At 39.4% G+C, this 14,986-nt stretch overlaps 1 pseudogene; it reads left to right on the top strand.

Annotated features, from left to right (window-relative positions):
- Nucleotides 1-467: 467 nt before the first annotated feature.
- On the top strand, nucleotides 468-14,439 carry LOC121959061 (annotated as a pseudogene).
- Nucleotides 14,440-14,986: the final 547 nt, after the last annotated feature.

Raw genomic sequence — 14,986 nt, 5'->3', positions numbered from 1 at the left:
TGCGGTCATCAAAGACTCTTCCAAATACAGCAATTACAGACTTACAAATCCTTTTACCCTGTACAAATCTCACAATTTACCAGCATCAAAAAAAAACCCAGACCATCACATTTCCTCGACCATGATTGATAGACAGTGTCAAGCACTCCAGCATCTTTCCATGTGTTCTGCATTTCACAAATGCTCTTCTTTGAGAAACAAATTAACCTAAAATATATGGTACAAGCAAAATCCCCAGTCTCAACACCAACAGTAACTCCACAAAGCTGACGTTTTACAGGCAGAGTAGCAAAGAAAAAGTAATAACTTAGAGTTGGCAAATAAAAGGAAAAGATAAAGATGGGCAAAAGGACATGGACATTTGACAAAGAAGGATTGAGAAAAAGGTGTCTTGGACTGACAAATCTAAATCTGAGGTGTTTGGATAGCAAAGAAGATCATTTGTGAGATGCAGAACAGATGGAAATATGCTGGAGGAGGGTATGGCGCTATCTGTCAAACATGGTGGAGGAAATGTGTTGGTCTGGGAGTTCTTTGGTGATGCCAAAGTGGGAGGAGACTTGTACAGGGTAAAAGGGATATTAAATAAGGAAAACTGTGAACAGCACTCAATTGGAGCCATCTTCCTCCTACAACAAGCCAATAAACCAAAGAGAAGCCCCAAACTGTTTCAGAACTATTTACAGAAGAAGCACTGAGCTGGTATTTTGGCCACTGCAGTCACCAGACGTCGACCCCATTGAGCTGTCATGGAAGCAGCTTCACCATATGATACGTAATTAGTCCTATTCAAGCCAGTCCAACTTGTTGGAGGTGCTTCAATAATAACTTTTATAAAACTTTATTTATAGAGCACTTTTCAAAACAAGGGTTACAAAGTACTTAATAATAAAAAAACAAGACACATAATCAATCCAACACAAGATAAAAACACAAAGAATAATTTAAAACTTAATTTAAAAAAATTTAAAAGCAGTCAGCATTAATTTAGAAAAGCCAAATGATAAAAGTGAGTCTTGAGAGAAGCAGGAGTAATTTTTTTTTCAGATTATCTAAACAACTTGACAGCTAGAACTCCAAAGATATGTACGTCTGTAATGCAAATGGAAGATTCTTTGATGTGAGCAAAGTCTGAAGGACAATATTACTATTTCACGTTTTGACTATATTTTCTGTTCATCTTGCAACTCATTTTGTGAACAAAAGTGTGACTTTTCATGGAAAGCATGACATTTTCTGAATGTCCACAAGCTTTGGAGCGGTAGTGTGTAATCTCTGATTGATATTTCTATTTTATTGCTGTAACCTTCCACGTAAACCAAAACAAAGCAACTAATCTGCAGTTGAAGTAACTTTTTCTCTAAATTTATTATAATCTGTTCAAAGGTTTCTTGAAAGAATTATGTATCCTCTCTCCAGAGGTGTAAAATACAAATTGTGTCCAGCTAAGCCAGTTTAGGGCTAGACTGATGATGAAGGCTCTTGTAGGGTGATCTAGACTTAAAAAGTGACATTTTACTGGCAGCAAAACAATGCTTACAGCATATTTCCAGCAAATACAACAACTGTTACTGCTTTGGGTAGGAGCTTTCATCAGTGTTTTTGCACAGTATATGAGGTCACTCAGGGTGCTAGAAAGACCGTTATGAAGACAGAAAGAAGACCACAGTTTATAGCTGAATGAATGACCTTCACAACAGTATTAAAAAAAGAAACTTGCTCTGTAGGTAAACTGGCAGGCTAATCTCATCTGGACCCTTGTATTGAATTATCAGTGTGGCAGTATGTTATCTCGTTACTGTACTTTAATTAAAGTTTAAGAATGTATTACAATGAGGTTTACATAAACGCTTTAGTGTTTGTAACATTACTGATAATTCTCAAGTTATATCTAATTATTTACGTGTGCATCTTTGATATATTTTTATTTAATTTACAGAGACGGCAACTCTCAACGAGCCCAAGTAAGTTGCACTCTAGAAAAAAAGAGATTTTTTTTTTCCCTTACCATGCCAGTCTCACTATTATGTCAAATTCATAAGCTCATGTGACTATTATTATTATTATCCTAATGAATATCAATGTTGTATTTATTATTAGTGTGGCTGTTGCTCACTTAGAACTTAAGTTAGTTTTAAATTGGTTATTCATAACAATCATGCATGAGAGTGTGGCTTTATTACATTTACTACACATACTAACTTCACATTTTTATATCTACCATTACCATTAGGTCAGCTGCAATGTGATGGTGATTAAAATCTGGCTTTTGGAACGCTATAGTATACATTTAATATGAGTCTTATCGAAAAAAAAAAAAAGTTTCTCATTTTAAAGTTATGCAAAATTTTCAGTTTGTTTTCAAAAATTGCAAAATTGAAAAGTCAACAATGAAGTTAAAGCAAAATAGCTTAATATCTAATATAAGTAACCCCCCCCCCAAAAGTCTACAAAAAACAAGATTATTAATCTTCAATGTTTTTAGTGACCGTGTAATTTTGTTCTTCCTAGGACCCCTCTACCCAGTGTCAGGAACTACAAGCCATTTAAATGATGATGAAAGTCCTCCTCCAGCCACCTTGCAACAATCTTTCGTCTATTTTGGGCGGACCTACAATCAGATTTATGTATGTAAAAGCTTTATTGTTCAAAAAAAAATCTAAATGGTTTTAGACTTTGAGAAACCACTAGTTATGTCATAACTTTCAACATGTTGTGAAACTGCAAACAGAGACATCAGTGCATTTACATGCAAATTAATAACCTGTTTATGAGTGGGATTTTGGAGTATCCAAAAGTGTAAGCATGAAACCATATTTTCTTTAAGAGAAACACAAAAATGCCAGCTGTAGCACTCGCAAAGAAATAAGGATAAAAATAGAAAATATAAATAACCATATTTCTCTATGCTCAAATACATACTGTATTCTGAATATGGTCACTGTACGATAAATGTTTCCCAAACCATTATACTTGGGGGGCCACTTTGATCCAACTTGGCTGTCAGAGAGGATACACTCCTCCTGACTCTACAAGACTGAACATGGTAAATGAATCAATTAATGAAAGAATGAACAAATTAATAAATAAATAAGTAAGGAATAGATGAATACAGTACATAGAAAATGAATGTGACAGGGCATGCTTTCCAAATCGAGTAAACCTCGGGGAAACACTGATGATCATAACCAGGATGAGCCTCACAAACGGGTTATTCATGTCCATGTAATCACATTTGCTGAATTTTAATTCACCAAAAAAATACTGATGGACAATATTGTTTGAACATTTTCAGTGCAAGGTATGCCAGTGTTTGGTGAGATGCACTTATTCCACCTGAGATGATACTGATTGCACCTGATTCCTTGATATTAAGAATTGGTTTACCCGAATATTTGTTTTAAGGTCAACCAGAACGGACACCTGACATTTGACCATCCATGGAGTAAATACATAGCTGATAGGTTTCCCATGAATGGACCAAGAGACATCATCGCTCCATTCTGGGCAGATCTCGATAACAGGCAGAGAGGTCAGATCTACTACGACCAATTCACCAGCGGCAGTATCCTCCAACAAGCTACACAGGACATAAACCAGTATTTCCCAAGACTGAAATTTAATGCCAACTGGGTCTTTGTTGCAACATGGTATGAAGTGGCCTACTTTCCAATTTCAAGAACGGTAAGTCAACTTGTGCTAAATGTTGTAACACCCTAAAAAATATAAGCATCTCATATTGTGAATTACTATAACCCCCCTTCCCAGGAAACCACTGCCCAAGCAGTCTTGATCTCTGGTGGAAACTACTCATTTGTCCTGATGAATTATGGGATAATAGCTGCAACAAAGTACAGCGTACAGGTCAGAGCTAGCTACGCATCATTTTGGAAATACATCTTTTTTTTTTGTTCAAATTCTGTAAGAAAAAATAAATAAAGACTGCAGAATATTACAGACAGGTTTTTCATAATACAACACAAAAATAAGCTTGATTTTTTTTTTCAGGCTGGCTATGACACAGTTGACTCCATTCATCATTTCTCCATCCCTGGATCATTCTCTGACAGCGCAACAGGCAACAAGTCAAATTTCCGCCTGAGCAGCAATGTCAATGTACCCGGGCGATGGGCTTTCCGGGTTGACCATGGATCAAAAGGTTGCACTTATATTGGTAAGATCACAGAGGGTGACCACACCACCTGCACTTACATCCTCTCTGAGCAATGTGGTCGCCCTACTATAGAGAAGGCGAGAGCAACACTCATGTTTCCTGGACACAACTGGTCAAGGTGTCTGTTTATAACGACCATTACCCATATTGACTTTGGCTTGGACATATCTTGTGAAACAACATATGATGATAAGCTTTACGTTAAATCTTTAGCGTTCTCTGGTTCAATCAGTTTGTTTACTTGTGCACTTTTGCTTTGTTTTTGTCTAATTTACAGGCGTTTTGACTCCCCATAGCCCAAGTAAGTTGAACTCTTGAATCTTAATTTGTCTTTCTTCAAATGCCAGCCATATCATCATGTCAAATTCATTTTGCGGCTATTACAACAATGTTATTGTAATGTTATAGAATGCATTTCTCAGTGGAGCATTTTAAAGTTAATCAGAACTGTCAGTAGCGTTTTTGTATGTTTCAAAATGTATGTGTTACTGGCTTGGTTCTATATTGTATATTTTAGGACAAAATACAATCGAAGACATGCTCTGCACATTACAAAAGTTAAAAAGTCAAAGACTAAGTTAAAACAAATTGCTGAATAACATGCACAAAACAAAAAGCAAGGTCAGTAGACAGCCCCAGAAACCTTTGACCTTTTGTTTTGCTGAGTATTCTCAAAGAAAAAAAAAGAAATGTGGGAGTAATTTAGAGCTTGGAATGATCCTGAAAACCCTATTAAATACAAAACTATCAATCATCAAGCTTTAATGTTCTTCTACTTGGACTGTAATTCTTTTCGTTCTAGGACCCCTCTACCCTATGTCAGGATCTACAAGCCATATATCCGATGATGAAAGTCCTCCTGTAGTAACACTGCAACAATCTTTTGACTATTTTGGGCAGACCTACAATCAAATTTATGTAAGTAAAAACTTTGTTGTCCAAATACCATAGTCAAATGATTTTACACATTGAGGAACCAATGGTTATGTAATAACTTCAGAAACAACATGAAACTGCAGAACAGAGACATATTATTGAATTTTAATTTACAAAAAAACTGATTATACTTAGATATAGTTACATCTGAAAATATTATTTGAACAAACTCCAGCCAAGATCAAAGAATATAGTCAGTATCTCCTGATTCCTTCATAGTAAGAACTGGTTTACTCAAATATTTTTTTTAGGTGAACCAGAATGGACACCTGACATTTAACCAACCACTTAGTGATTACATTGCTAAGAAGTTTCCAATGTATGGACCAAGAGACATCATCGGCCCACTCTGGGTAGATCTTGACAACAGAGAGTTGGGTCAGATCTACTACAACCAATACACCAGCGGCAGTGTCCTCCAACAAGCTACACAGGACATTAACACGTATTTTCCAAAACTGAAATTTAATGCCAACTGGGTCTTTGTTGCAACATGGTATGAGCTGGCCTACTATCCAAATTCAGGAACGGTAAGGCAAATTGTTCTGAATGGTGAAACGCTAAAAAATACACCAATCTCATAATATAAAGTACATTAAACAATTTTTCCCCCCAGTGCACAACGTTCCAAGCTGTCTTGATCTCTGGTGGAAGCTACTCATTTGTCCTGATGAATTATGGGTGGATAGCTGCAACAAATCGCAGTGTTCAGGTCAGAACCACCAAAATTATGACACATCGATTCGGAAAAACAGTATTTAAGTCATTTGTTGAAATTAAATAGAAGGATTGCAGCATACTAGAAATATATTTTAAAATTTACACAAATATCAAAAATAAACTAATTAAGCATGATTTTTTTTCCAAGGCTGGCTATGACACAGTTGACTCCATTCATCATTTCTCCATCCCTGGATCATTCTCTGACAGTGCAACAGGCGTTAAGTCAAATTTCCACCTAAGCAGCAATGTCAATGTACCCGGTCGATGGGCTTTCCGGGTTGACCATGGAACAACAGGCTGCATTTTCAATGGTAGGATCAGATACATAGGGTGACCACGTGTGACTCTTTGTTTTTAACGCACATGAAAGTGGTTTGCAATAATGGTGATAACGACTGGAATACATATGCACAAGACCTTAAAATAATAATAAGAAGAAAGAGTTCATGCATTGTTAACATGCTGTCTGCAGTTGAGTATTGAGTATTGCACATTGTAAGATTACATTTAGTGCAGGATTATATTAGATGTATAGAGGTAAATAAGTGTTCTTCTCCAAATAATTCAAATGGTATTGTTTGTGAGAATGTTTATATTTAATTTTTGCATAAAATGTCCCTTTCATTCTTTTCAAGGTAAACCTGTGATGCTGGGTTACTCATTCTGGAGTGACAATACCTGTGTGCAGAGGTGCTTCTGCACTTCAACAGGCCTGCAGTGTCAAAGCCAACCCTGCGCCTTTTCCCAGATCTGCAGGCCTGCTGACTTTCAGTTCTCCTGCAAGACGGTGCAGAGGGGCACCTGCACCATAAGTGGTGATCCACATTACTTTACCTTTGATGACAGAGTGTTTCACTTCCAGGGCACCTGCACTTATGTTCTCTCAGAGCAATGTGGTCATGGGCTGCCCTACTATAGAGTAGAGGGCAAGAACGAGCACCGGGGCAGTACTCATGTTTCCTGGACACGACTGATCAAAGTGTATGTCTATGACGAAAAAATCGAGATTGTCAAGGGACGTCGTGGTCAGGCCAAGGTTAGTGATTTTTACAGTCTATACTTAACTTTGAATTTTTGGAATTATTCTAAATATGTTTTGGGAACTCTTGACGTATTTACTTTTGTGCTTACAGGTTAATGGCAACTTTGTTGCCACTCCCATCTCCCTTAACAATGGCACAGTCCAGGTTTATGAGTCAGGATTTTCTGTGGTTGTCAGCACTGACTTTGGCCTGGAGGTTTCTTTTGACACTAATCATCATGTCAGGATCAGTGTGCCCCATACTTACGACAATGCAACATGTGGCCTGTGTGGAAACTTCAACAGTGATCCCAAAGATGACTTTAGAACCCGCCAAGGTGAGCTGGTGAGCTCTGATGTGGTTTTTGCTAACAGCTGGCAAGCACCAGGAGACGATGAGCCTGGTTGTGAACCACAGTGTGGAGGTCTGGACTGTGCTGCCTGCACTTTGGCTCAGACAGCTTTATACAGCAACGATGCCCATTGTGGTATCCTGCAGAGCAGTTCTGGACCTTTCGCTGTTTGCCATCAACAACTTCCCCCACAGGTCTTTGTGGAGAGTTGTGTTTATGATCTTTGTCTGGGAGGAGGGTATCAACCCATTCTGTGCCAAGCCCTAAACGTGTATGCAAGTCAGTGTCAACAGAATGGTATAGAGCTGCCGAGCTGGAGGAGACAAGGCTTCTGTGGTATGTCTGTCTATCAATCAACATCATTTTGAAAAATCAGTTTGGTAAAATGTCCATGATGTCAATGTCATGTTGTTTTCTTTTGTCTAGAAATCCCCTGCCCTGCCAACAGCCACTTCGAGTCCCAAGGCACAGGATGTCCAGCTACTTGTGTCAATCCAGATTCTCCCCACAACTGTCCTCTCCCTGCCCAGGAGAGCTGCATCTGCAATTCAGGCTATGTCCTTAGTGCTGGGGTCTGCGTCCCTCATGCTGAGTGTGGGCTGCAGCTTTGAGGGTCGCTACTACCGCCGCTCTGGAGACACTGTAATACTAGATGAGGACTGTGGGAGACGTTGCAGCTGCAGTTATGGCTCCATGACCTGCCGCTCCCATGGATGTGGCCTACAAGAGTCTTGCAGGATTGAGGAGGGAGAAAGAGGATGCAGACCTAAAAGTTATGCAACATGCTGGATAAGTGGCCCAGGGACATATCAAACTTTTGATGGACTGACATACCAGTATCCTGGAGCGTGTCAACTGACCCTTGCCAAAGTAATGGGATTGTCTAGTCATCCACATTTTGTGGTGATGACAGAAAAAGTGCCCAAGGGCCAACAAGGTTTTGCCAGGGTACTAAAGTTTGAGGCAGAGGGCATACATGTGTCCATTGAGATGACAGGTAGCAACCAAGTTCAGGTAAGTCACATGTTAATATGAAGAGAAATTAGTGGTGATACAAGAGAACAGTCTTACTAAAAAAGGTATTACTTCTGTCTCCCATGTTACAGTCTTGTTTTGAGCAACACATAACAGGAGACTCTTACTTGAGAAACAATTCTGAGAATGTTTTGATAAAAACTTAAAAACTTGTAAGCCCTGAAAATTTGACATTGGCTGTTTAACTGACCCTTTAGGTTAACAATCAGCAGATCAGACTACCCTTCAGCTCAGCATCCAGCAGAATCCAGATCTACCACAGCAACATTCACAGTATCATCCTGCGCACCTCCTTTGGTGTAACGGTGCAGACAGTCTGGCCTCACTTTGTGCGTGTCACTGCACCTGGCATCTACAGTAATTCACTGGGTGGACTCTGTGGTAATTACAATGGTCAACTACATGATGACTTCCGCACACCCAATGGCATTCTGGTCAACAGCTCTCAGGACTTTGGGGACAGTTGGCAAGGTGGCTCCCTCACTGCACACTGTGTGGAAAGTATAAACCAGGACTACACAATAAACTACAATTCTAGTGAGTACTGTGGTATCCTTGGCTCACCTCATGGGCCTTTTACCCAGTGTTGGGACATATTAGATCCAGAGCAGCATGTGGATGCATGTGTGGAGATCATAAGGACTTCTAGAAATCCTGCTTCAGCACGTTGTGAGGTCCTGCGCAATTATGCACTGATGTGTCAACAGAAAGGCATCGCCCTTGGACACTGGAGGAATGCAGCTGACTGTGGTAAGCACTTTGCCCCCTTGATATAAGTGGCTTGATAGTATATCAATGCTTTCATTGAATGAATACCTTTGTTTTTCTCTAGAGCAAAACTGCCCTCATAACAGCCATTATGAAGTCTGTGGAACCACTTGTCCCTCCACCTGTCCCAGCCTCTCTTTCCCTTTTGACTGTGTTACTGCATGCCAGGAGGGTTGCCAGTGTGATGATGGTTTTGTCCTCAACGGAAACCAGTGTGTGCCACCAACAGGGTGCGGATGCTATCACCAAGGACGCTATTGGCAAGAGAGTGAACAGTTCTGGGATGGTGAGGCGTGTCAGAGCTTGTGCACCTGTGATGGCACTACTGGGATAGTCCACTGTGTCCCCAACTCCTGTGGTCCCCAAGAGTCCTGCCGTGTGGTGGAGGGTGAGTTTGGCTGCCATCCAAACCATCATGGCACCTGCTCTGCCTCAGGTTACCCTCACTACCTCACCTTTGATGGCAAGGCCTATGACTTCCAGGGAACCTGCCGCTATACTCTGGTGACCCTTGTAACACCACTGATGGACTCCACCAATTTTCTGTGGAAGCTAAGAATGAGCCATGGAGAGGGCTGCCAGTTTCAATCACAGCTGAAGTTTTTGTGAATGTGTGGGGCTATCGAGTGCATATGTCAAGCGACAGCCACGGTATGGTACAGGTGAGTTACACAGATTAAGAATATTTGAGGACTGTATTTATCAAATCATTTCTTCTCCAACTTGATTTGAAGCTATCATTTTTAAAAGCACCCAATGTTAAAAATACAAATACTAATCTATGGTTGTTTCCCCCATTTTATTTTTCCTATGTTAAAGGTGAATGGTGTCACTAAAAACTTGCCTATTTTCTTGAATGGAAGTCTTGTTTCCATCTATGCAAGAGGATCTCTCACATATCTCAGAGCTGACTTTGGCCTAACTGTCACATATGATGGATGGAGTACAGTATATATCTCTTTACCTTCAAGTTACAGGTATCTGCTTTGTACTACAGCCCATGTTTGAATATTCAAAATTACAATCTGGAAAATAATAAAAAAAAATATAATATATAATAATAAATAATATTAATATAAATACTAAACACATTATCTAATCTATTGACACATTTTTTTTTAATTTAATCATTGTCATCTATAGAGGACAGACATGTGGACTTTGTGGAAACTTCAATGGAAACCCAAATGATGAGTTCCACACCCCATCTGGAATGATGGTCACCACTCCAGATGAGTTTGGGGCAGCTTGGAAAATGGCAGGTGACTACGCCTGCAGTGATGGGTGTGGGCTCCTCCTGCCCACAATGCACCAATGACCTCCCTGCTCAAACCAAATGTGATGTGATTCAAGCAGTTGACGGCCCTCTCAGCCTCTGCCATGAGCGGTTGGACCCAGCACCATATTTCAATGACTGCGTGTATGGTGTTTGTGTGTCTGGAAATCAGGGCCAAGAACTTCTGTGTAGGGCCATTCAGGCATATGTTAGTGCCTGTCAGTCTGCTGACGTTCAAATCTACCCTTGGAGAGAGAACACCACTTGCAGTAAGTCAACCACTCAATGTGTTGTTTATCTGCTATACAAACAGCCAAAGAAAAAACATAAGCCGCCTTTACACTGAAAATGCGTTTTAGGGCCGCATCAAAGTCCCCCGCCTTTTACTGCCCCTGCAGTTTTACACAAAACCGAACAATGTCAGCATGATTTTGTTCCAGTGTGTGATTATACACTGCAGCATCCAGCAATCAAAAGAGGCATGGCAGGTAACATTTAACACATGTGAGCCGCGTTTAGTGTTACATAGTATATGCATCAGCAGCGCTGTCTAAACAATAACAAAGGCATAACATGTCAATCTCAATAATTTATCTTCTCTATTATATAGCCGCTGATTTCGTTCTCTGCTTGGAGGGTATGGAGGTCTCAATTCTCATTTTTTTCCCAGTTTGTGAACATTTAAGGCCACATTTCTTCTTTGAATCAGCTGCTGTGCTAAGGTTTAAATCTCCTGCAGTAGGTTGCACACATAAACATGTCAAAACGTCATACCCATGCGGCCCATGGTAACATCTTTCCAGCTTTAAGTTTAACATAGACCTTGTTACAGTGCTGTTTCCACCTCCTGTCCAGGCTCAAAGGCGAGACCACTCTGTCCCCTGTTTCCATGATCGGACATTATTTTCAGAATGACAAGGCGGCATAATGGTGTGGTATTCCTGCCTCAAACAGGCAGTGTAAATGCGGCTAAGTACAGGGTAGGTCAACTAACTGAGGTCAGTGATTTTTAATCATCTAACATCCATCATTTTTTGCCTCACTTTTAAAGGTCTTGACTGTCCAGCCAACAGCCATTATGAGCTGTGTGGTAGCGACTGTGGCCACACCTGTGCCAGCAGCACTGATGTCACCTGTGAGCAGGGTTGCTCAGAGGGATGTTTCTGTGATGAGGGCTTCCTCAGGAGTGGCATTCTGTGTGTCTCTGTGGAGAGCTGTGGCTGTCAATATGATGGTTTTCACTACACTGTAAGTCATACATCTGTAAATTAATAAAAGACTAAATCTGTGTATGTGTAACAATTTGAAACCATAGTAACAGGGTATGACACTTCATGTCTCCCACTTTGTGTTGCATAGCCTGACCTTAGTGCTTCTTTCTGCTTATTGAAGTACTCCAGCAACTGTCTCAGCTATGCAACAATATGACAGAATATGAAAAAATTCAAATTATATGGAAGTAAAATCGGATTACCAAACAAACGAGTATACCGCACAGTATTATTATGTGTTACTGAACAATAACGCTTAACCATGTGAACATGTTACATTAAATTGCAAAGAGAATAAAATTAAGAGTAGCATTCATGTAAAAAAAAAAAAGGTCAGGCAAGTAAAGAGGATACACATGTCTCAGGGTTTGCCTTCCTTGGCATCAATCTGCTGCTACAAAATATTTTTTTTGCCTATTGAATTTCCTTAAACCTTTCCACAAAGCTGCAACTAATAAGACTGAGTTACAACTTTGTAGAAAACAATGACACGTTTCAAGCAATGTAGTTGTGTAACTATTACACAACTACTATAACATTTACCAGTATCATACATTTGTATTCATTTGATTAACTATGTTTTTATCTAATGAATACAAATGTATGATGCAGAGAGCACAGGATAGTGACAGTTTCATCATCCCATTCCAACTAACCCTCTGAAGCCTTTTTGTTTTATTAGATAGCACATGCTTGATTTGATCACTTTTCATGCATGTCTTTGTCTCATATTACAGGCTGGTGAATCCTTCTGGACAGATGGTTGCTCCCAGCAATGTAAATGTCAGGCTCCCAATGACCTCCTCTGTTCTGCTGCATCTTGCACTCCTGCACAACAGTGCACCATCAGAGATGGCCAGCTTGGCTGTTTTGAATAAACATTCATTTGCACAGTGTGGGGTTGGTACTGCAATGCTCAGTCACATACAACAGACGTAACTGCAGTAGTATCTACTTACCAGTGTGGTTAGTTATTTTGTAAATCCCTCTGAGACCCATATTGACCCAATTTTTGTTTTTTTTTTGGGGGGGGGGCATGGGATTTTATGGGGAGATGGCAGGTCAACAGTATGTGCCACATAAAATGGGCATACATCATTTGAAAACAGGGAACCTAAAGATGAATTTGAGATGCAACCAGATGTCAAGATCTTCTTTTCATAAATGTGTAAGAAACACCATTTTGGTTAGATGCCTATTTAAATCTTGAAAGAGTGTACAGGGTCTTAGAACATCATAAGAGAAGTATTATTATGGCCATACTTATGCTCTATTATGTCTTATTAGTTGTTGCAGCAATTATTTGGTTAATACCATTGGTTCCACTGAATTTAAGCATGTTTTATCACTGGAGAATTGATATAAATGGTCAAAATTCCCTAAAAAAAAAATCGCATTAAGATGCAAAAAAAATTAGGAACACCACAGAAAAATCCATGCTGTGATTTGGTGACAAACAGAGATTTCTGTAAGAATTGCAGTTTTTGGCAAGTGGATGCAAACACCTCTATTCTGGAAATTGTCAATTTACCAATTTATTTTTTTAATTTACTAAGACACACACCTCTTAGGTGTGTGACATCTCTAGTTTGTAGTTGTGAAGTTTAACAAAGCTCTGATTATACTGAAAGTTACAACAGGTCATATTATAAACACCGGACATGAATACAATTGTGCTCATAGAATCCTAAAGATTCTCGGCTTTCCAGTCATACCCAATTTACGAGTTTCTAAAACTGTTTAGGGACCACAGTATGGAGAAATATTTAAATACAATACAAACTAACACACTTATAGTGCATGGCTTTTTGGCCCAAACTGCATGTGACTAGCATAAAGTGGGCATGTCTGTAACCCACACATAACTTGTGAACTGGCCGTGCTGTTATTCTCTCGCCAAAATTCAGCGAAAATTTGGAACATGATTTAGCCCCCTTCCTGACAAGGTAATGTGAAACAGTTGATTCTAATTCCTGTCTAAAGCCCATTAGTTTCAAATTATACGCAGATCACCAGCTTTAAAACTCAGCCCTTTAAAAGTCAGTTGGGTTTGCTGCCAGCCCACTGGGTCTCAGAGGGTAATTCAGACACTGCACCCCTGTTAAACTTAATCACATTATTAAAAAAAAAACTTAAATGCAATTACCAACAATGCTGTATATTAACCATGAATTATCATTATTACAATTTATTATGCAATGTCTGAAGATTCAAAAAAAATTGTGCAGTCAGAAGCTCTGATAAATGGTTTAACTTTTCCAAGCCAAGCTTTGCTAAAAATATATTTAATTAAGAGGATGTTTACTGGAATATTCTGGACCAACTACCCACACTGCTTTTACCTGCCTTTAAGTAATAGCACAAAGCAACACCCTTCATTGAATATGGGCACCAATGTAGCCAACACCACCAGGCAGCTTACCAGCCCTTAAATTCACTTCTTCCTTTATCATTCCAACATTTACTGTAAAACTTCTTTGTTCATCAGGATGTAGACTCTCATTTCATGCCCCTTTCTGTATCGCTTGTCATTGTTGAGATTCACTTTTTCAATAAATGGATAACAACATGGATAGATAACTGCTGTTAATCATTTTTGAAGTGGAAAGTAACTAACCCTGAAGTGCAAGATATGGTCATGCTGACAATCTTAATCCTCATTAAATTATTATCGATGTGGATTCATTTTACATACTAATTATATCTACTTAAGTCTATAAGGTTCCACACAGCAAAAACAAGAAAAGAGAGATAAGTCTTGCGTATGTTCATGGTACTGCACCACTCCTTTATCTGGCAAACCATTCTAGACAGCTGATACACTGCTCACATGCCTTTACAAACTTTTACAGATTCTTTGTATTGCATTGTTTTGCAGGTGAGCCACAACTTCATTTTCAGAGTGTCATACTAATGCACACCTATTTCAGGTATTTTCATTTCATGATGCCAGGTAATTACTGTAATTGTATTTGTTTAGCTGCTGCAGTAACCTAGTTTGTAAGTCATAAACTGACCCAGTATATTAATTTGTCATTCTAGTGACCTAATTACACTAAATGAGAAATGCTGAATAAAGCATGCACATACACACACATATACATGATCACAGCAATGTTTCTTTAAGTTTTTCTGAACTCTTGTGATACCACTTTGCAAACCGAACCATATGGTTAAACTGGACCTAAAATATCGAGCTGTCCCTTTCTAGCTCAGAGAAGTCTTCTCCTCTTGGCCATAGTACGTCTGTCCATGTCGTAAACTCTCAAGACTAGGCCTCTAGACCCTGAATATATTGGGGCGGGGTATGTACGACAATGGTTTTCAGCAGCCGCATTTAACAACACATGGTTAGTTATACATTGTGATGCGGTGATCAGCGAGAAAAGAACATTTCATGAATCACACGTGAACCCTGTCGTAGGATGA

This window comes from Plectropomus leopardus, chromosome 19 (genome assembly GCF_008729295.1).
Source record: "Plectropomus leopardus isolate mb chromosome 19, YSFRI_Pleo_2.0, whole genome shotgun sequence".
NCBI classification, from domain to species: domain Eukaryota; kingdom Metazoa; phylum Chordata; class Actinopteri; order Perciformes; family Serranidae; genus Plectropomus; species Plectropomus leopardus.
Note: the sequence above shows the minus strand (reverse complement) of the source record. Positions and strands in the feature narration are given on the sequence as shown.